Source organism: Pongo abelii, chromosome Y, assembly GCF_028885655.2.
Source record: "Pongo abelii isolate AG06213 chromosome Y, NHGRI_mPonAbe1-v2.0_pri, whole genome shotgun sequence".
Taxonomy (NCBI): Eukaryota; Metazoa; Chordata; class Mammalia; order Primates; family Hominidae; genus Pongo; species Pongo abelii.
In genome coordinates this window covers 12,498,654-12,518,910 of record NC_072009.2, presented here as the reverse complement: position 1 = coordinate 12,518,910, position 20,257 = coordinate 12,498,654, and the positions used below count along the sequence as shown (strand labels likewise).

At 45.2% G+C, this 20,257-nt stretch overlaps 1 long non-coding RNA gene across 2 annotated transcripts; it reads right to left on the bottom strand.

The window, feature by feature from the left end:
- Positions 1 to 896: 896 nt before the first annotated feature.
- LOC129053423 (uncharacterized) lies at positions 897 to 18,199 on the bottom strand. 2 transcript variants are annotated; one of them, XR_008518286.1, is made up of 6 exons: positions 18,125 to 18,199; positions 13,901 to 14,060; positions 11,810 to 11,884; positions 4,067 to 4,179; positions 2,698 to 3,003; positions 897 to 1,553 (listed from the first exon to the last, which is right to left on the bottom strand). It is a non-coding gene; the product is annotated as an uncharacterized LOC129053423 (long non-coding RNA). The 2 variants fall into 2 exon arrangements; XR_008518285.1 differs by lacking the exons at positions 11,810 to 11,884; positions 13,901 to 14,060; positions 18,125 to 18,199 and having other exon boundaries at positions 4,067 to 4,456.
- Between the last annotated feature and the right edge of the window lie 2,058 nt (positions 18,200 to 20,257).

Here is a 20,257-nt window from a genome sequence, read left to right as displayed (position 1 = left end):
GTGAGTGTATGTGTGTGTTCACCTGTAATTTGAGTCAGCTTAAAAGAATGTTGCTAACACACTTAAGTGTTTTTTTTTTTTTTACTTTCCCAACCTTTTGGTGGCCTATATATGTGGCTCTGCTTGGGCTGTGGCATTCTGTGTTCTTTATTTTATTGTGGATCATGAATCAGCAGTGAATTGTGAGGTGGGCCAAGACCTGTCAGTTCACCTCCTCTTGCAAAAAAAATAAAGTCACTCTTCTTAAAATAAGAGAAGCACATCCAACAAAAAACAGAAATTTCTTAATTTTTTATTGTCCTGTCACCAACCCAAGGAGAGACACTAGAAATCCTTTCCACAAGGCCCTTAAATTTACCTCAAATTTTTTTCCTAGCCTGGCAGATGCTTAATATCATGAGGAGGCACTCCACCATCATCTTGGGATTTCATCTTGGGACATAGAGTGTGAGCAGCAATAAGATCAAATGGGGATGAGGATAAAATCTGGTGAGGGATGAATGGAATCCTGCAACTTCACCTGCCAAACAAATTATGACAGATGAGACAGAATGTGCTTTCAACTCCATCCCTGCATTCCTTTAATTGCACAAGCAGTCCATACCCTGTTCTGGTGTTCAGGTGGGAGTACTCCAATGTGCAAGAAACATTTGGGTGCAAATTGGGGCCATCGAAGCAAATGTTTGATTTGAAACTTTCATACCCAGAGCCAAATGAGTGTGCAATGGATTGATGTCTGGTGGGATTTGGCCTCCATATTTGCCTCTTCTTTTTCTGACTACTATGTTATTCATTGACCTAGCTTTCTTGGGTCTGACTCAACAACATCCACACTAAATGTTTCCTTGATCATGAAGAACAGTCCTCATGAGAATCCATTGCATGAGTGTTTTTTTCAAAACATTTTATTGACTGGGTAGCATTGATACTTTTAAAACTGTAAATTCCCATTACAGCCACCAGAAATGAAACTCTTGTTTTCCTACTTCGATCGGAGAGGGCTTCATGATTCTTGTAGGATGAGAAGCATGCTGCCTTGTCTAGCTTTTTCCTGGTAATCTAGTCTATGTTTCATCTCATCTGCACAGCCTTCTCATTATGGAGGGGATCTTCCATTCGGCTTTTGGTGTATGGGACTGCCTCTCACCACAGATTATTTAGCTTCCAGGGATTTCAGAGAGCAAAAGAGACTTTGGGTAGCCTAGCCACACTCCAGGTTTTGAGTCATTGTCTTGTTGTGGGGGCTGAGGTTATTTCCACCTTTCAGTAGGCTTTCTGTCTTCTGACCAGAATCTTTGAAAATTGCTTGGATTCCAGCACAAGGCAGCTTATTCTGTCATTCGAGTCTTGGTTTTTCTTTTTTTTCATATGGAAGCCACCGTGCCCCTCAATGCACTAGTGGACCTGTTTGTCAGGAATGCCATTGCCACAGACGATCTCTGAGACACTGCATCACCCTCATCTGCATGCTTGAGAGACCAGTCCAAGGTGTGAGAACCCTGCTCCACATTGGATGTTCCTTTGTCATGGTTCCTGCCATTCCCAGAGAGCACCTATGAGGCAAATGATAAAGGGAGACAGTGAGGTCAAGAGCTCAGCTATCTTTCACTGACACCCACCTCTGGGGTCTCAGGTACAATTCTGTCACCCAAAGAAACTACAACAACACACCAGACTATATTCCAGTCCCAATGGGACCCAATTCTTGCACACAGTCTCTTTCAGAAGTAGAGTCAGAAGAGCAGTTTACAGTGACCACCTCACAGTCTCAAAACATCTCCTCATCCAGTGGGACATGGCCAGGGAGACCGCCTGAAGGGGCCCTAAAGTTGAGACTTTTAGAGCCTTGCAGTGGGTTTTCACAGGCAGCATTTTTCTGGATAACATGTAGGCTCTTCCTGTGCCATTTTCCTGTGCTTAGGCAGGCTGACAGCTCTGACTGCCAGGTGAATGAGCCTGCATAATGAATGTGTATGCCCTAGTCTCCTGGCATCAGGCCTGACAGTGAACTCTGGTTAGCATCACAATGTATGTCATCATTGCCTAGCGATAAGTCCCTGTGGCTTGATGGAGAAGGAGACCTTGGAGGTGTGTCGGCAGTGGACTCTCACTTGGCTTCTGTGTGGGATTCATGGGATAGTCTTATAATCCTAGGAGAGGACAGATGTGAGCCAGCCTGAAGAAACATCAAGCAGAGCCCCAAGAATAAAACCCAAATCCCTAAGGATCCAAAAGGATCTGCAGGATTCTTCAAACCTGTCTAGATTGTAGCAATTGGTCTTTTTAAATCTTGCCCCACTGTGATTTCTAGGTACAGCCTGGCTGTGTTCCTTGGGGTTGCTTTCTCCCAGGTGGACCTTTCTGCAGAACCACACAGCCTCAGGATTTGCCAGGCTGTGTGCTTCTGTCAGAGTGTTTTGAGTGTTGGATTTCTGCGTGTGTTTGTGGCACTTTCTCTGTGTGTGTGTGTGTGTGTGTGTGTGCTTGAAACTGGAGTCTGCTTAAAGCAATGTGGCTAATGCATTTCAGCATTTCTTTTCTTTTCTTTTTTTTTTTTTTGTCTCAAAACCTTTTGGTGGCCTATCTGTGTGGCTTTGGTTAGGCTGAAGGGTTCCATGTTCTTTATGTTTTTGTGTATCATGAATCTGCAGTGAATTGGGAGGTGAGCTGAGACCCACTGGCATCCAAATCACTTACCCGTGCAAAAAAAAAGCCACTCTTCTAGAAAGAAGAGGATCACTCCACACCAAAAAATAGACATCTTCCAGTGTTTCATTGTCCTGCAGGCAACTCAGAAAGAGGTAGTAGCAGTCATGCTGCAGGGCCTTTTGAATGTACCTCGAATTTGGTTTCCAGCCCAGCAGATGCTTCACGTCATGATGCGGTAATCTTCCATTGTCTTGGGATTTCTATGTTATGTGACATAGAGTGTGCGCAGCAATAAGGTCAGATAGGGTTAAGGATACAATCTTGTGAGGGCTGGATGGGTTACTGCTACTTCTCCTGCAAAAAAAAATGAACACAGATGACACAGAATGTGCTTCCAACTCCATCCCCACTCTCCCTTAGTTGCACAAGCAGTGTAGACCATGGTCCAGTGCTCAGGTGGGAGAACTACAACATACAAGGAACATTTGGAGTGCAAATTGTGACCATACTGGCAAATCCCTGATTTGAGGGCTTTTGTAACTATAGTTAAATAAAAGTGGAATAAATTGATGCTGGGTGGCTAGTGGCTTCCACACTTGCCTTGTCTTTTCCTGACTTCCATGTTCCTTGTTGGCCTAGGGTTTCCTGGGTCAGGCTCAATGACTTCCACAATAAACATTTCCCAGTTCATGGAAAATGACCCTCATGGGAATCCATTACCTGAGTGTTTCCTTCTAATCACCTCCCCCTGAAAACAAAGCCACTCTTGTAGAAAGAAGTGGAGCACACCAAAACCAAGAACAGACATTTCCCAACATTTAATTGTCCCACAATCAACCCAGGAAAAGACACTAGCAGTCCTGTTCACAGGGCCCCTTGAGAGGAAAGTAAGAGGTGTGAGAACACCGTTTTAACTTGGAGATGCCTTTGTCATGTTTCCCTCCTTTCCCAGAGAGCCTCTCTGAGGCAAAAGATAAATGGGAGGCAGTGAGGTCAAGAGCCTGGCCATAATTCACTGATGCCCACCTGTGGGGTTTCAGGTATGACTCTATCACCCGAAGAACCCTCAATAACACACCAGTCTATATTCCAGTGCTCATGAGACCTGATTCCTTCACACAGACTCTTTCAGGAATGGAGTCAGAAGAGTAGATTTTAGGGACCGCATAGATACAGCCCAGCTGTGTTCCCTGGGGTTGCTCTCTCCCAGGTGGGGCTTTCTGCAGAACCACACAGCCTTAGGGTCTGCCAGGCTGTGTGTTTCTGTGGGAGTGTTCCATGTCTGCATGTGTATGTGGCTTTGTGTGTTTCTGTGTATGTGTGTGTGTATGCCTGCAAGTGGAGTCTGCTTAAAGGAATGTGGCGAACCATTACAGCGCTTCTTGTTTTTGAGTCTCCCAACCTTTTGGTGACCTACCTGTGTTGCTCTACTTAGGCTTTGGAGTTTTGCCTGCTTTATTTTTCTGTGATTCATGAATCTGCCATGAATTGGGAAGTGGTCTGATACTGGTCATTGTCCAAATCACCTCCCTGTGAAAACAAAGCCACTCTTGTAGAAAAAAATGGAGCACATCACATTGAGAACAGACATCTCCCAATGTTTTGGCATCTCAACCAAGGAAGAGATGCTAGCAGTCCTGTTTGCAGGGACCCCTTGATTTTACTTCATATTCAGACCCCCTTTGAGCATGTGCTTCACGTTGTGAGTCGGCACTTCTCAATCATCCTGGGTTTCATCCTGGGACATAGAGTGTGAGCAGCAATAAGGTCAGATAGGGGTGAGGAGACAACCTGGTGAGGGGTGGATTGGGTCCTGAAAATTCACCTGCAAAAAAATAAAAATAAAAAATAAAGATGTAAGACACAGAAGGTGCTGCCAGCCCCATCCCTTCATTCCTCTAATTGCCCAAGCAGTGCACACCAAGGCCCAGTGCTCAGGTGTCAGTACTCCAATGTGCAAGAAACATTTAAAGTGGAAATTGGGGCCAACCTGGCAAACTCTGGATTTGAGGGTTTTCATATCCTGAGCCAAATGGGAGTGGAATAGATTGACGTGGGGTGGGATGTGGCAACCACAGTTGCGTCTTCTTTTCTGACTTCCATGTTTCTCATCAGCCTAGGCTTTTCTGTCTCCAGTTCAATGACTTCCACACTAAATGTTTTCCAGTTCACAAAGAACGACCCTCATGGGAATCCATTTCATGAGAGTTTCATTCTAAACACTGTCAAGTTTTAATGACTGGGTAGCTTTGATAATTTTAAAACCCCAAATTCCCATTACAGCTGCCAACATTAAAACTCTTGTTCCCCCACTTCTATTGGAGGGCTGCATGATTCCTATAGGATGGGAAGCAGGCAGCGGTGTCTGGCTTTTTCCTGGTAATCTATCCTCTGTTTCATTTCATCTGCATGTTTTTCTCATTGTGGAGGAGCTCTTTCATTGGGCTGTTGCTGGATGGAACTTCTTCTTGCTACAGATTATTTACGTGCCAGAAATTTCAGAGAGCAAAAAGGGCTTCAGATAATCTGGCTGTGCTCTAGGTTGTGGGTCATTTTCTCATTGTGGGGGCTGAGGTGGTTTGCCCTTTGCAGGAGGCTTTTGGGTTCTCTGACAGAACTCATTGAAAATCATTTGGAATCCTGAAAAAGACAGCTCATTCTCTCAGGCAAGCCTTAATTTTTCTTTGCTTTCATCAGGAATCCCAGTGTCCCTCAACAGTACTACTGGATATCATTTTCAGGCAAATATTTCAGGCAAATATTTTCAGGCAAATATTTCAGGCAATCTTGCCATTGCCACAGAAGGCCTGTGAGACACCGTATCAGCCTCATCTGCACTTTTGGTAAACCAGTCCAAGGCGTAAGAACACGGCTCCACCTTGGATTTGCCTTTGTATTGGCTCTTGCATTTCCCAGAAAGACCCCGGGAGTCCCAGGATAAAAAGAGGCAGTGAGGCCTAGAGCCCCATCATCTTTCACTAACACCCATCTCTGAGGCCTTAGGTATAATTCCATCACCCAAAGAACCCTCAACAACACAACAGACTATATTGCAATCCCCATGGGTCCCAATTATTTCTCATTCCTTTTGGGAATGGAGTCAGAAGAGCAGTTTCCTGAAACCACCGCACAGTCTCAAAATGCCTCCTCCTTTAGCTAGACCTGACCACAAGACAATCCGCAGGGGTCCTGAGGTCAAGAGTTTTAGGGTCTCATGGTTGTTTTTTTCAGGCTGTATTTCCTCCATACCATGCCGACTCTTCCTGTACCATTATTCTCTGTTTAGGCTGGTGGATAGCTCTGACAGTCTGGCATCCAAATATTCATTATGCCTATGCCGTAGTCTCAGGGCACCAGGCTAGATTGTGAGCTCTGGCTAGTATCACAATGAGTGTCACATTGCCTAGCCAAAAGTCCCTTCAGCTTGGCAGAAAAGGGGACCTCCATAGAGTTGCGTTGATGGTGGGCTGTTACCTGTCTTCTTTGTAGGATCCGTGGAATCATCTCATGATCGTAGGAGAGGGCAGAGATGAGCGATTCTGAAGAAGAATCAATAAAAGCCCCAGAAATAAACTGTGAAATCCCTAAGGATCCAGAAGTATCCACATAATTCCTCAGGACGGCCGAGATATTGTAGGGATAAGTCTTTTTGAAAGTTGCCCCACTCTGAATTTTAGGTACAGCCCTTGTGTTTTCTGGGGTTGCTTTCTGCTAAGTGGGGCTTCCTGCAGAACCACACAGCCTCAGTAGCTGCCGGGCTTTGTGTTTCTGTGAGAGTGTTGCAAAAGTTGAATGTCTGTGTGTGTGTGATATTCTGTGTTTGAGTGTGTGTTTGTCCCTTTAAGAGAAGTCTGCTTAAAGGAATGTGGTTAACGCACTTCAGTGTGCTTCTTCTTCTTCTCTCTTTTTATTTTTTGAGTCTTGCAACCTTTCGGTGAGCTATCTGTGTGGCTCTTCTTGGGTTATGGGGCTCTGTGTTATGATTTTTTTCTGTGGATCATGAATCTGCAATTAATTTTTAAGTGTGCCAATATGCGCTGGCATCCATATCACTACCCCTGGGAAAAAAAAAAAAAAAAAAAAAACCCACTCCTCTAGAAGAAAGAGAAGCACACCATGTGGAAAAAAATGCATCTCCCTATGTTTCTTTATCCTATGGCCAAACCAAGGAGAGACACTAGCGGTCCTTTCTGCAGGGCCCATTGAATTTACCTCCAATTTGGTTCCCAGGGGAAAATGTGTTTCACTTCACGAGGGGGCACTCCTCCATCCTCTTGGGATTTCATTCTGTGGCATAGAGGGTGAGCAGCAACTATTTCAGATAAAGATGTGTATACAATCTGCTGAGGGGTGGACAGGGTCATGCAAATTGACCTCCAAAAAAATAAAATAAAATAAAGACAGATGACAAAAAAGTTGCTTCTAACTCCATTACTGCATTGCCTTCATTGCACAGGCAGTCCACATCATGGCCCAGTGTTCAGATGGAAGGACTCTGACCTTCCAGGAACATTTTATATGCAAATTGGGGCCATGCTGGCAAACTCCTGATTTGAGGGCTTTCATACCCAAAGCCAAATGGGAGTTGAATGGATTGATACAGCATAGGATGTGGCCTCCAGATTTTCCTCTTATTTTCTTGACTTCCATTTTCCTCCTTGGTCTAGGGTTTTCTGGGTCTGGCTCAATGACTTCCACAATAAACATTTCCTAGCACATGGAGAATTACACTCATAGTAATCCCTTGCATGAGTGTTTTCTTCTAAACACTGTCATGTTTAATGACTGGCCAGCTTTGATGATTTTATAACCATAAGTTCCCATTACAGCCACCAATAGGGAAACTCTTGTCCTCCCACTTCTATCAGAGGGCTGAACAATTCCTGAAAAATGAGAAGCAGGCAGCCTTGTGTGACTTTTGCTTGGTAATTTAGCCTTTTTTTCACTTCATCTGCAGGGTCTTCTCACTGTGGAGGGGTTCTGTCATTGGGCTGCTCCTTAATGGGACTGCCTCTCGCCACAGATTATTTAGCTGCCTGGAATTTCAGAGAGCAAAAGAGACTACAGGTAGGCTGGCTGCCCTCCAGGTTGTGGGTCATTGTCTCATTGTGTGAGCTGAAGTTGTTTGCACTTTTCAGGAGGCTTTTGGGTGCTCTGACAGAACTCATTGAACATTGCTTGGACTCCAGCACACCTAACTATGGAGACAGCCTGAAGGGGCCCTGAAGTTGAGATTTTAGGGTCCTGCATTGGGTTTACATAGGCAGCCTTTTTCCCGATAACAGGCCAGCTCTGCATATACCATCTTCCTCTGCTTAAGCAGGCTGGCAGCTCTGACAGCCAGGCCACCGAGCATGCCTCATGAATGAGCATATGTTAGTCTCAGGATAACCAGCTGATTGTGAGTCCTGGCTAGCTTCACATTGAATGGAAGCGTTGCCTAGTGACAAATCCCTGTGGCTTTGGAGAAAAGGAGACCTCCATGTGGAGTTGCATTGGTGGTGGACTCTCGCCTGTCTTCTCTGTGGGATACATGGGGTAGTACCGTGATCCTGGGAGAGGGTAGATGTGAGCCAGCCTGAAGAAACGTCAAGCACAGCCCCAGGAATAAACCCTGAATTCCCTAAATATCAAAATGATCTGCAAGATTTCTGAGGCCTGCCTACATGTTTTAGGGTTGAGTCTTTTTGAAACTTGTCACACTGTGATTTCTCTGTACAGCCAGCCTGTGTTTCCCGGGTTGCTCTATTCCAAGTGGGGATTTCTGCAGAACCACAGAACCTCATGAGCTGAAAAAAGTGTATTTCTGTGGGAGTGTTGTGAGTGTTGGATGTCTGTGTGTTTGTGTCCTTGCATGTTTGTGGGTGAGTATGTGTCTTTGTGTACCTATAAGTGTAGTATGCCTAAAGAAATGTGGCTAACACACTTTAGCACTTCTTTCTTTTGTCTCCCAACCCTTTGGTGTCCTGTCTGTGTGGTTCTGCTTGAGCTGTGGGGGCTCCGTGTTCTTCATTTTTCTGTGGATCATGAATCCACAGTAAATTGGGAGGTAGGCTGAGACACGCCAGCATCGCAATCACCTCCCCCTGCAAAAAAAAAAAAAAAAAAGCCACTTTTCTAGAAAGAAGAGGAGCACACCACACCAAAAACCAGCACCTTTCAGTGCTTTACTGTCCTTTGGCCAACCCAGGGAGAGATGCTAGCAGTCCTCAAGGGCCTCTTGAATTTACTTTGAATTTGTTTCTCAGCCAAGCAGGTGCTTCAAGTCATGATGGGGCACTCCTTTGTTATCTTGTAATTTCATCCTGGGACATAGAGTGTAAGCAACATTAAGGTAAGGTAGCGGTGAGGATACAACCTGGTGATTAGGTTCCCACAACTTTACCTGCAATAAATAAATAAATAAGGACAGATGACAGAGAAGGTGCTTCCAAATTCATCCTGGCATTCCCTTAATTTCACAAGCAATCCACACCATGGCCTAGTGTTCAGGTGTGATTACACCAACATGCAAGGAACATTTGGAGTGCAAATTGGGGCCATGCTGGCAAACTCCCAATTTGAGGGCTTTCATACCTGGAGGCAAATAGGCATGGAATGGATTGATGCCAGGTGGGATGTTGCCTCAATGCTTGCCTCTTCTTTCCTTGACTTCCATGTGCCTCAACAGCCTAAGGTTTTCTGGCTCAACAACTTCCACACTAAACATAGCCCAGTTCATGGAGACTGACCCTCCTGTGCATCCACTGTGTGAGTGGATGCATTATTCGCAATAGCAAAGACTTGGAACCAACCCAAATGTCCAACAATGATAGACTGGATTAAGAAAATGTGGCACATATACACCATGGAATACTATGCAGCCATCAAAAATTATGAGTTCATGTCCTTTGTAGGGACATAAATGAAATTGGAAATCATCATTCCCAGTAAACTCTCACAAGAACAAAAAACCAAACACCTCATATTCTCACTCATAGGTGGGAATTGAACAATGAGAACACATGGACACAGGAAGGGGAACATCACACTTCGGGGACTGTTGTGGGGTGGGGGGAGGGGGGAGGGATAGCACTGGGAGATATACCTAATGCTAGATGACGAGTTAGTGGGTGCAGCGCACCAGCATGGCACATGTATACATATGTAACTTACCTGCACATTGCGCACATGTACCATAAAACCTAGAGTATAATAATTAAAAAAAAGAAAAAGATTACTGAGAATGTAAATATTTTTAAAAAAAAGAAACATTGCCATATTTTAAATACAGGGAAGCTTTGATACTTTTAAAATAAATAAAGTCTTGCTCTCCCACTTCTATTGGAGGGCTGCATGATTCCCAAAGGAAGAGAAGCAGGCAGCCGTGTCTGGCTTTTGCCTCATAATCTAGCCTGTATTTCATTTCATCTCCATGGCCTTCTTATTGTAGAGGGTCTCTTTTATTGGGCTGTTGCTGGATGGGTCTGCCTCTCAGCACAGATTATTTAGCTGCCAGTGATTTCAGAGAACAAAAGGGACTTTGGGGAGGCTGGCTGTGCTCCAGGTTGTGGGTCATTGTCTCATTTTGGGGGCAGAGGTTGTTTGCACTTTGAAGGAGACTTTTGGCTCCTCTAACAGGAATCCCTGAGCATTACTTGGACTCCAGCAAAAGGCAGCTCATTCTCTCAGGCTAACTTTGATTTTTCTTGCTTCCATGGGAAATCCACAGTGCCCTTCTACAGCACTACTAGACATCTTATTCAGGCTTGCCATTGTCACAGATAGCCTCTGAGACACTGTCTCAACATCTTCTGCACCTGTGAGAGGCCAGTCCGAGGTGTGAGAACACTGTTCTACCTTGGACTTGCCTTTGTTGTGGTTCCTGTATTTCCCAGAGAGCCCTGGCAAGACACAAGATGAAGGGAGGCAGCTAGGTCTAGAGCCCAGACATCTTTCACTGACACATGTCTCTGGGGCCTCAGGTATGATTCTATCACCCAAAGAACCTTAAACAACACACCAGACTATATTCCAATCCCCGAGCGACATGATTCTTGCAAACATCCCCTTTCAGGAATGGAGAGAGAAGAGCAGTTTTCAGTGAACAACTCATAATCTCGAAACCCCTACTCCAACTGAACCCAAAAACAGAGACGGCCTGAAGGGGCCCTGATTTGCAGAGTTTTAGGGTAACACAGTGGCTTTTCACAGGCAACTTTTTCCACGATACCAGATCTGCTCACCATGTACCATTTTCCTCTGCTTAAGCAGGCTGACAGCTCTGACAGTCATGCGAGCCTGCATCACAAATGCTAATGCACTAGTTTCAGAGCACCAGGCATGACTGTGAGCTCCAGCTAGCGTCACAATGAATGCCACTGTTGCCTAACGACAAGTCCCTGCAGCTTGGTGGAGAATGAGAAATCCATGGAGGTGTGTAGGAGGTGGACCCTTGCCTGTCTTTTATGTGGGATGCACAGCATAGTCTCATGATCCTAGGAGAGGGCAGAGGTGAGCCAGACTGAAGAAATGCCAAGCAAAGCCTTAGGAATAAACTGTGAAATTTCTAAGGAATCACAAGTATATTCAGCATTCCTCAGGCCTGCCTAGGTATTTTAGGGATGAATCTTTTTGAAACTTGCTGTACTGTGATTTCTAGGTACAGCCGGCCTGCATTCCCTGGGGTTGCGCTGTCTCAGGTATAGCTTCCTGCAGAACCACACAGACTCAGGATCTGCCGAGCTGTATTTTGCTGTGAGAATGTTGTGAAAGTTGGATGTCTCTGTATGTGTGTGGCATAGTGTGTTTGTTTGTGTGTGTGTGTCTGTGTGTGACTGTAAGTGGAATGTACTTAAAGGAATGTGGCTACCACACTTCAGAGCTCCTTTTTTTTTTTTTTTTTTGAGTTTTCCATCCTTTTGGTCACACAGACAGGTCTGTGTGGCTCTCCATGGGCTTTGGGGCTCTGTGTTCTTCATTTTTCTGTGAATTATGAATCTGCAGTGAATTGGGAGATGGGTGGAGACCTATCAGTGTCCAAGTAACCTCCCTCTGGGAAAAAAAGGCCACTCTTCTAGAAAGAAGAGGAGCATACCACATGAAAAGACAACATCTCCTGGAGTTTTATTGTCCTGTGACCAACCCAAGGAGAGACACTAACAATTCCGTCCACAATTACCTCCACTTTGGTTCCCAGTTGGACAAGTGCTTCAGGTCATAAGGGGGCACTCCTCTATTGTCTTGGGATTTCATCCTAGGACATAGAATGTGAGCACAAATAAGGTCAGATGGGGTGAGGATACAATTTAGTGAGGGATGGATGGGGTCCCACAACTTCACCTGCAAAAAAAAAATTAAAAAATGAAGACAGAAGACACAGAAGGTGGATCCAACACCATCCTCACATTCCCAAAAGTGCACAAGCAGTCCACACCATGACCTAGTGTTCAGGTAACAGTACTCCAACATTCAAGGAACATTTGGAGTACAAATTGGGACCATCCTGGCAAACTTCCAAATTGAGGGCTTTCATACCCAGATCCAAATGAGAGTGGAATGAATTGATGCTGGGTGGAAAGCAGCCTCCACACTTGCCTCTTTTTCTCCTGATTTACATGTTCCTCATTGGCCTAGAGTTTCCTGGGTCTGGCTCAGCAACTTCCATGCTAAACATTTTCCAGTTCATGGAGAACCACCCTGGTGAAAATCCATTGTGTGAGTATTTCCTTCTAAACACTGCCACGTTTTAATACTGGGCAGCTTTGATGCTTTTAAAAACATAAATTTCCATTACAGCTGCCAAACTCTGAGACACTCTCAATCTCATCTGCATGCATGAGAGGCCAGTCCAGGGTGTGAGAACACTACTTTATCTTGGACTTGCAGTTGTCATGGTTCCTGCCTTAGCAAGAGAGACCTTTTGAGGGTGAGGATTAAGGAAGGCAGTGCAATGAAGTCAAGAGCCCTGGCATCTTTTGCTGACACACACTTTTGGGGTCTCAGGTATGATTCTATCACCCAAAGAACCCTCAGCAACACACCAGGCTATATTCCAATCCCCATGGGACCTGATTCTTGCACATAGTCTCTTTTGGGAATGGAGTTAGAAGGGCAGTTTCCAGCGAACACCTCACAGTCTCAAAATGCCTCCTTCTCCAGAGGAACTTGACCAAGGAGACACCCCAAAGTGGCCCTGAGATTGAGACTTTTAAGCTCCCAGAGTGGATTTTCACTGGCAGCTTTTTCCTAATACCAGGCTGGCTCTGCCTGTATCACTTTCCTCTGCTTTGGCAGGCTGACAGCTCTGACAGATAGGTCCCTGAGCCTGCCTCACAAATGTGTATGCCCTAGTCTCAGGGCACCAGGCCTGATTGTGCACTCTGGCTAGCATAATAATGAATGTCACCATTGACTAGTAACAAGTCCCTGCAGCTTGGGGGAGAAGGAGACCTCTGTGGAGGTGTGTTAACCATGTACTGTCACCTGTCTTCTCCTTGAGATCCATTGGATACTCCCACTATTGTAGGACAGGGCAGATGTGAGCCAGCCTGAAGAAAGGTCAAGAACAGCCCCAGGAATAAACCAAAAAATACCTAAGAATCCAAAATTATCTGCAAGATTCCTCAGGCCAGTCTAGTCATTGTAGGAGTGAGTCTTTTGGAAATTGTCCCACTGTAATTTTTAGGTAGAGCCCACCTGTGCTTCCTGGATTGATCTCTTTCAGGTGGGACTTCCTAGAGAACCATGCAGCCTCAGGAGCTGCTGGGCTGTGCATGAGTGTAGTGAGTTCTGGATATGGCAGTATAGTGAGTTCTGTGTCAGTGTAGTGAGTGTTGGACGTCTGCATGTGTGTGTGGAATTGTGTGTTTGTATGTGGGGGTGTGTGTGTGTGTGTGCGCATATGCCTAAAACTTTTTAGTTTTATGCCTAAAACTGTTTAGGAAACAGCCTAAAGAATGTGGCTAATGAACTTCAGCACTTCTTTTTGTTGAGACTGCCAATCATTTTGTGTCCTGTCTTTGTGGCTCTGCTTGAGCTGCTAGACTCCATTTTCTTCATTTTTTCTGTGGATCATGAATCCGCAGTGAATTTGGAGGAGGGTTGAGATCCACCAGCATCGAAATCACCCTCTGCAAAAAAATTCCCTCTTCCGAATATAAAAGAAACACACCCCACATATACAAAAACACATAACACAGTGTTTCATCGCTCTGTGGCCAAACCAGGGAAAGACACTAGTAGTCCTGTCCACAGGGTCCCTTGAACTTACCTCAAATTTAGTTTTCATCTGAGCAGGTGCTTCATATCATGAGTGGGCACTCTGCCATCATCTTGGGATTTCATTCTGGGACACACTGTGAGCAGGAATAAGATCAGATAGGGGAGAGGATGCAATCTGGTGAGGGGTGGATGGGGTCCCTCAATTTCACCTGAAAAAATAAAATGAAGACAGATGACACAGAGATGCTTCAAATTCCATTCCCACATTATCTTAATTGCAGAAGCAGTCCATCTCATGGCCTTGTGTTTTGGTGTTAGAACTTCAACATGCAAAGAAGATTTGGAGTGTCAACTGGGGCCATCCTGGTAAACTCCCAATTTGAGAGCTTTCGTGGAGGCAAATGGGAGTGGAATGGATTGATGCCTGGTAGGATGTGGCCTCCACACTTGACTCTTCACTTCCTGATTCCCATGTTCCTCATAGGCCTAGGGTGTCATGGGTCTGGATCAACGACTTCCACACTAAACACTTCCTAGTTCATGGAGAATTATCCTTATGGGAATCAATAGCATGGTGTCTTCTTCTAAACACTGTCATGTTTTAATGACTGGGCAGCATTGATATTTTAAAATGGTAGATTCTCTGTTAGAGCCACCAACAAGGAAACTTATTCTCAATTTTTTTTTTTTTTTTCTGAGGGCAGCATGATTTCTGCAGGATGAGAAGCAGAGAGGCATTTCTGGCTTTTGCCTGGTAGTTTAACCTCTGTTTCATTTCATCTGGATGGCCTTCTCATTGTGGAAGGTCTCTTTCATTGGGCTGTTACTGAATAGGACTGCCTGTTGCCACAGATTATTTAGCTACCAAGGATTTCAGAAAGCAATATGGGCTTTTGGGTAGGATAGCTATGCTCCCGGCTGTGGGTCATTGACTTACTGTGGGGGCTGAGGTTGTTTGCACTTTGCAGGAGGCTCTTGTGTTTTCTGATAGTAATCATTTAACTTTGCTTGGACTTCAGCACAAGGCAGCTAGCTCTCTCAGGCTTGCCTTGATTTTTCTTTGCTTTCATGAATAATCTATATTGCCCATCAAAAGCTCTACTGAACACAATTTTCAGGCTTGCCATCACAACAGATGGCCTCTGAGACAGTATCTCAACCTCATCTGCACCAGTGCATGGCCAGTCCAAGGTGTGAGAACACTACTCCACCTTGGACTTGCCATTGACATTGTTCCTGTCTTCTCCAGAGAGCCCCTGAAAGGCCCAGGAAGTAGGGAGTTAGTGAGCTCAAGAGCCTGTCTATCTTTCGGTGACACTTCCTTCTGCTGTCTCAGGTATGATTCTATCACCCAAAGAACCCTCCACAACACACCACACTATATTCCTATCCTCTTGGGATTTAATTCTTGCACACGGCCTCTTTCAGATATGGACTCAGAAGAGCAGTTTCCAGCCACCACCTCACAGTCTTGAAATGACTGTTCCTCTTGCAGGTTCTGACCGTGGAGACAGATTGAAGGGATCATGAGGTTGAGAATTTTAGATCTCACAGTAGGTTTTCACAGGCAGCCTTTTTCCCAATACCAGGCATCTCTGCCTGTACCATTTTCCTCTTCTTAGGCAGGCTGACAGTTCTGACAGTCAGTAACCCTAGCCTGCCTCATGAATGTGTATGTGCTAGTCTCAGGGCACCAGGACTGCTTATGAGTTCTGCCTAGCATCACAATGAAAGTCACCATTTCCTAGCAACATGTCCCTGTGGCTTGGCAGAGAAAAAGACATCCATGGAGGTGTGTTGGCAGTGGACCCTCTTTTGTCTTCTCTGTGGGATCCATGGGATAGTCCCATGATCCTACAAGAGGAGAGACATGAGCCAGCCTGGAGAGATCTTAAGCAGAGCCCCAGGGATACACTGTGAAATTCCTAAGGATCCAAAAGGGTCTGCAGGGTTCCTCAGGCCTGCCTAGGCATTGTAGCCGTGGGTGTTCTTGAAACTTGCAACACTGTAATTTCTAGGTACAGCCTGCCTGTGTTCCCCAGGGTTGCTCTCTCCCAAGTGAGGCTTCCTGCACAACCATGCAGCCTCAGGAGTTTCTAGGCTGTTTGTTTCTGTGGGAGTGTTGAGAATATTGGATGTCTGCACTTGTGAGTGGCAATGTCTGTGTGTGTGTGTGAGTGTGTGTTTCTATGTGTGTGTGTGGGTGTGTGTGGCAGTAAGTGGAATCAGCTTAAAGACATGTGACTAGCATACTTCACTGCTTATTTTTTTTAATCTCTTAACCTTTCGGTGGCAGGTCTGTGTTGCTCTGCTTGGGCTGCAGGGCCCCTAGTCCTTTATTTTTCAGTGAATCATGAATCGAGTGTAAATTGGGAGGCAGGCTGAGAACCGCTGTCATTCAAATCACCTCCTGCTGCAAAAAAAGCCACTCTTCTAGAAAGAAGAGGAGCACACCACACCAAAAAATAGACATCTCCCAGTGGTTCATTGTCCTGTAATCAACCCAGGGAAATACACTAGCAGTCATGCCTGCAGGGCCCCTTGAACTTACCTTGAACTCGGTTCCCAGCTGAGCAAGTGCTTCATATCATGAGGGGGCACATCACAATTGTCTTAGGATTTCATCCTTGAATATAGAGTGTGAGCAGCAATAAGGTCAGATAGTAGTGAGGGTAAAATCTGGTGAAGGGTGGATGGGATCCCACACCATCACAAGCAAAAAAGAAAAAAGACAGTTGACAGAGAATGTGCTTCCAAATCCATCCCCGCATTTCCTTAATTGCACAAGCAGTCCACACAGCGGCCCAGTGTTCACATGGGAGTACTCCAACAGGCAAGGGAAATTCATAGTGCAAATTGGGGCCATCCTGGTAAACTCCCTATTTTAGGGCTTTCATATCTGGAGCCAAATGGGAGTGGAATGGATTGAGGCTGTGTAGGATGTGTTCTCCACACTTGCCTCTTCTTTCTCTGATTTCCATGTTCTTCATCGGCCTAGTGTTTCCTGGGTCTGGTTCAACAACTTCCATACTAAACGTTACTCAGTTCCTGGAGAACGACCCACAGGGGAATGCATTGTGTGAGTGTTTCCTTCTAAACACCATCACGTTTTAAAGACTGGGCAGCTTTGATAATTTTAAAACTGTAGATTTCCATTACAGCTGCCAACAAAGAAATTCTTGTTCTTCCACCTCTGTCTCAGTGCTGCATGATTCCTGTAGGATGAGAAGCAAACAGCCATGTCTGGCTTTTGCCTGGTATTCTAGCCTCTGTTTCATTTCATATGCAAGGCCTTCTTATTATGGAGGGCCTCTTTAATTGGGTTGTTGCTGGATGGGACTCCCTGTCACTGTGGATTATTTAGCTGCCAGGGATTTCAGAGAGCAAAATGGACTTTGAGTAGACTGCCTGCACTCCAAGTTGTAGGTTGTTGACTCTTTGTGGGGGCTGAGTTTGTTTGCTCTTTGCAATAGGCTTTTGAGTCCTCTGACAGGAATCATTAAACGTTGCTTGGACTCCTGCACAAGGCAGATGATTCTCTCAGGTGAGCTTTGATTTTTGTTTGCTTTCATGGAGAATCCACAGTGCCCCTCAACAGTGCTACTGGGCAAGATTTTCAGACTTTCCATCACAACACATGTCATCTGAACAGTCTCAACCTCATCTGCACCAGTGAGAGGCCAGTCTGAGCTGTGTGAACACTGCTCTACTTTGGACTTGCCTTTTATGTGGTTCCTCTCTTTCCCAGAGTGCCCCTGAGAGGCCCAGGATGAAGGGGGGCAGTGAGGTCTCTCTCAGGTAGGGCTTCCTGCAGAGCCATGCAGCCTCAGGAGCTTCCAGGCTGTGTGTTTCTGTGGAAGTATTTTGAGAGTTGGATGTCTTCGTGTGTGTGTGGTATTATGTGTTTTTGTGGGTGTGTGTGTTTCCCTGTAAATGGTGTCTGCTTAAAGGAATGTGGCCAAAGAACTTCAGTGCTTCTTTTTTTTTTTTTTTTTGAATCTCAAAACCATTTTTTGGCCTGCCTGTGTGGATCTGCTTGGCTCTGGGTCTCCATGTTCTTTATTTTTCTGTGGATCATGAATCCACAGTAAATTGGGAGGAGGGCCAAGACACGCCGGCATCCAAATCACCACCCCTACACAGAAAGCCACTCTTCTAGAATGAAGAGGAGCACATCACACCAAAAACCAGACATCCCCCAGTGTTTCATTGTCCTGCAGCCAAACCAGAAACAGACACTAGGATTCCTTTCCATAGGGACCCTTGAATTTACCTTGAATTTGTTTGCCAGCCAAGCAGTTGTTTCACCTCATGAGGGGGCAATCCTCCATCATCTTGGGGCTTCATCCTGGGACACAGAGTATGAGCAGAAATAAGGTCAGATAGAGGTGATGATACAATCAGTGAGGGGTGGAAGGGTTCCCACAAGTTCACCTGCAAAAAAATGAAGACAGATGACACACGTGGTACTTCCAACTTAATCTCACATTCTCTTAATTGCACAAGCATGGCCCAGTATACAGGTGGGATTGTCCAATGTTAAAGGAACATTTGGAGTGCAAATTTGGACCATCTTTGAAAACTTTCAATTTGAGGGTTTTCATACCAAGAGCCAAATATGAGTGGAATGGATTGATGCTGGGTGGGATGTGATCTTCAGATTTGCCTCTTCTTTTCCTGTCTTCCATATTCATTGTTTGCCTAAGGTTTCCTGGGTCTGGGTCAATGAGTTCCACACTAAACATTTCTTAGTTCATGGACAACAACCCTTATGGGAGTGCATTGAATGACTGTTTTCTTCTTGAGAATGGATGTTTTAATAATTGGACAGTTTTGATAATTTTAAAACCATAAATTTCTGTAACAGCTGCCAACATGGAAACTCTTGTTCTCCTACTTTCATTGGAAGGCTGTATGATTCCTGTAGGATGAGAAGCAGGAGCCTGGGCATGGCATTTGCCTGGAAATTTAGCCTTTGTTATATTTCATCTGCATGGCATCCTCATTTTGGAGGATCTCTTTCACTGGGCTTTTATCAGATGGGACTGCCTCTGGACACAGATTACTTAGATACCAGTACTGCCTCTGGACACAGATTACTTAGATTTCAGAGAGCAAAAGGGACCTCAGGTAGTCTGGCTGTGTTCCAGGTTGTGGGTCATTAACTCATTGTGGGGGCCAAGAGTGTTTGCACTTTGCAGAAGGCATTTGGGTTCTCTGATAGGAACCATTGAACATTGCACATGGCAGCTCATTATATCAGGAAAGCCTTGATTTTTATTTGTTTTCATGGGGAAACCACACTGAATATTTACAGCACTATTGGACACTCTTTTCAGGCCTACCATTGACACAGACAGCCTCTGGGACACTGTCTCAACCTCATCTATACCTGTGAGAGGCCACTCCCAGGTGTGAGTACACTGCTCCAAACTGGACTTGCTTTTTTCGTGATTCTTGCCTTTTCCAGAGAGCCCTTCCAATGTCAAAAGTGAAGGGAGGCACTGAAGTCAAGAGCCCTACCATCTTTTGCTGACACCCACCTCTGTTGTCTCAGGTGTAATTCTATCACCAAAAGAACCCTCAGCAACACACCAGACAATATTCCAATCCCCATGGGAACCCATTCTTGCACACAGCCTCTTTCAGAAATGGAGTCAGAAGAGCAGTTTCCAGTGACCACCTCACAGTCTAAAAATGCCTCAGTCCTTAGCAGGAACAAACCACCAACTTGGCCAGAAGGGGCCCTGAGTTTGAGAGTTTTAGTGTCCCATGGTGGGTTTTAATAGGCAATTTTTTCTTTTCTTTCTTTTTTTTTAAATACCAGGCTGGCTCAGCCTGTACCATTATTCTCTGCTTAGGCAGACAGATAGCTGTGACAGCCAGGCACCTCATAAGTGCTTGTGCCCTAGTGCCAGAGCATTAGGCCTGATTGTGAGCTCTGGCTAGCATCACAATAAATGTCTCCATTGCCTAGGAAAAAGTCCCTGTGGATTGACAGAGAAGAAGACCTCCATGGAAAAGTGTCATCAGCGGAATGTAGTCTGTCTTCTGTGTGGGATCCACAGAATCAACTCATGATCCTAGGAGAGGGCAGATGTGAGACTTCCTGAAGAAACATTAAGCACAGCCCCAGGAATAAACCATGAAATCCCTAAGAATCCAAAAGGATCTGCAGAATTCCTTAGGCCTGTCTAGACTTTTTAGATGTGAATTTATTTGAAACTTACCCCACTGTGATTTCTAGGAACAGCCCGCCTGTGATTTATTCGGTTGCTCTTCCCCAGGTGGGGCTTCCTGCAGAACCACACAGCCTCAGGAGCTTCTGGACTGTGTATTTCTGTGGAAATGTTGCAAGAGTTGGATATCTGTGTGTGGGTGTTGTATTGTTTGTTTCAGTGGGTGT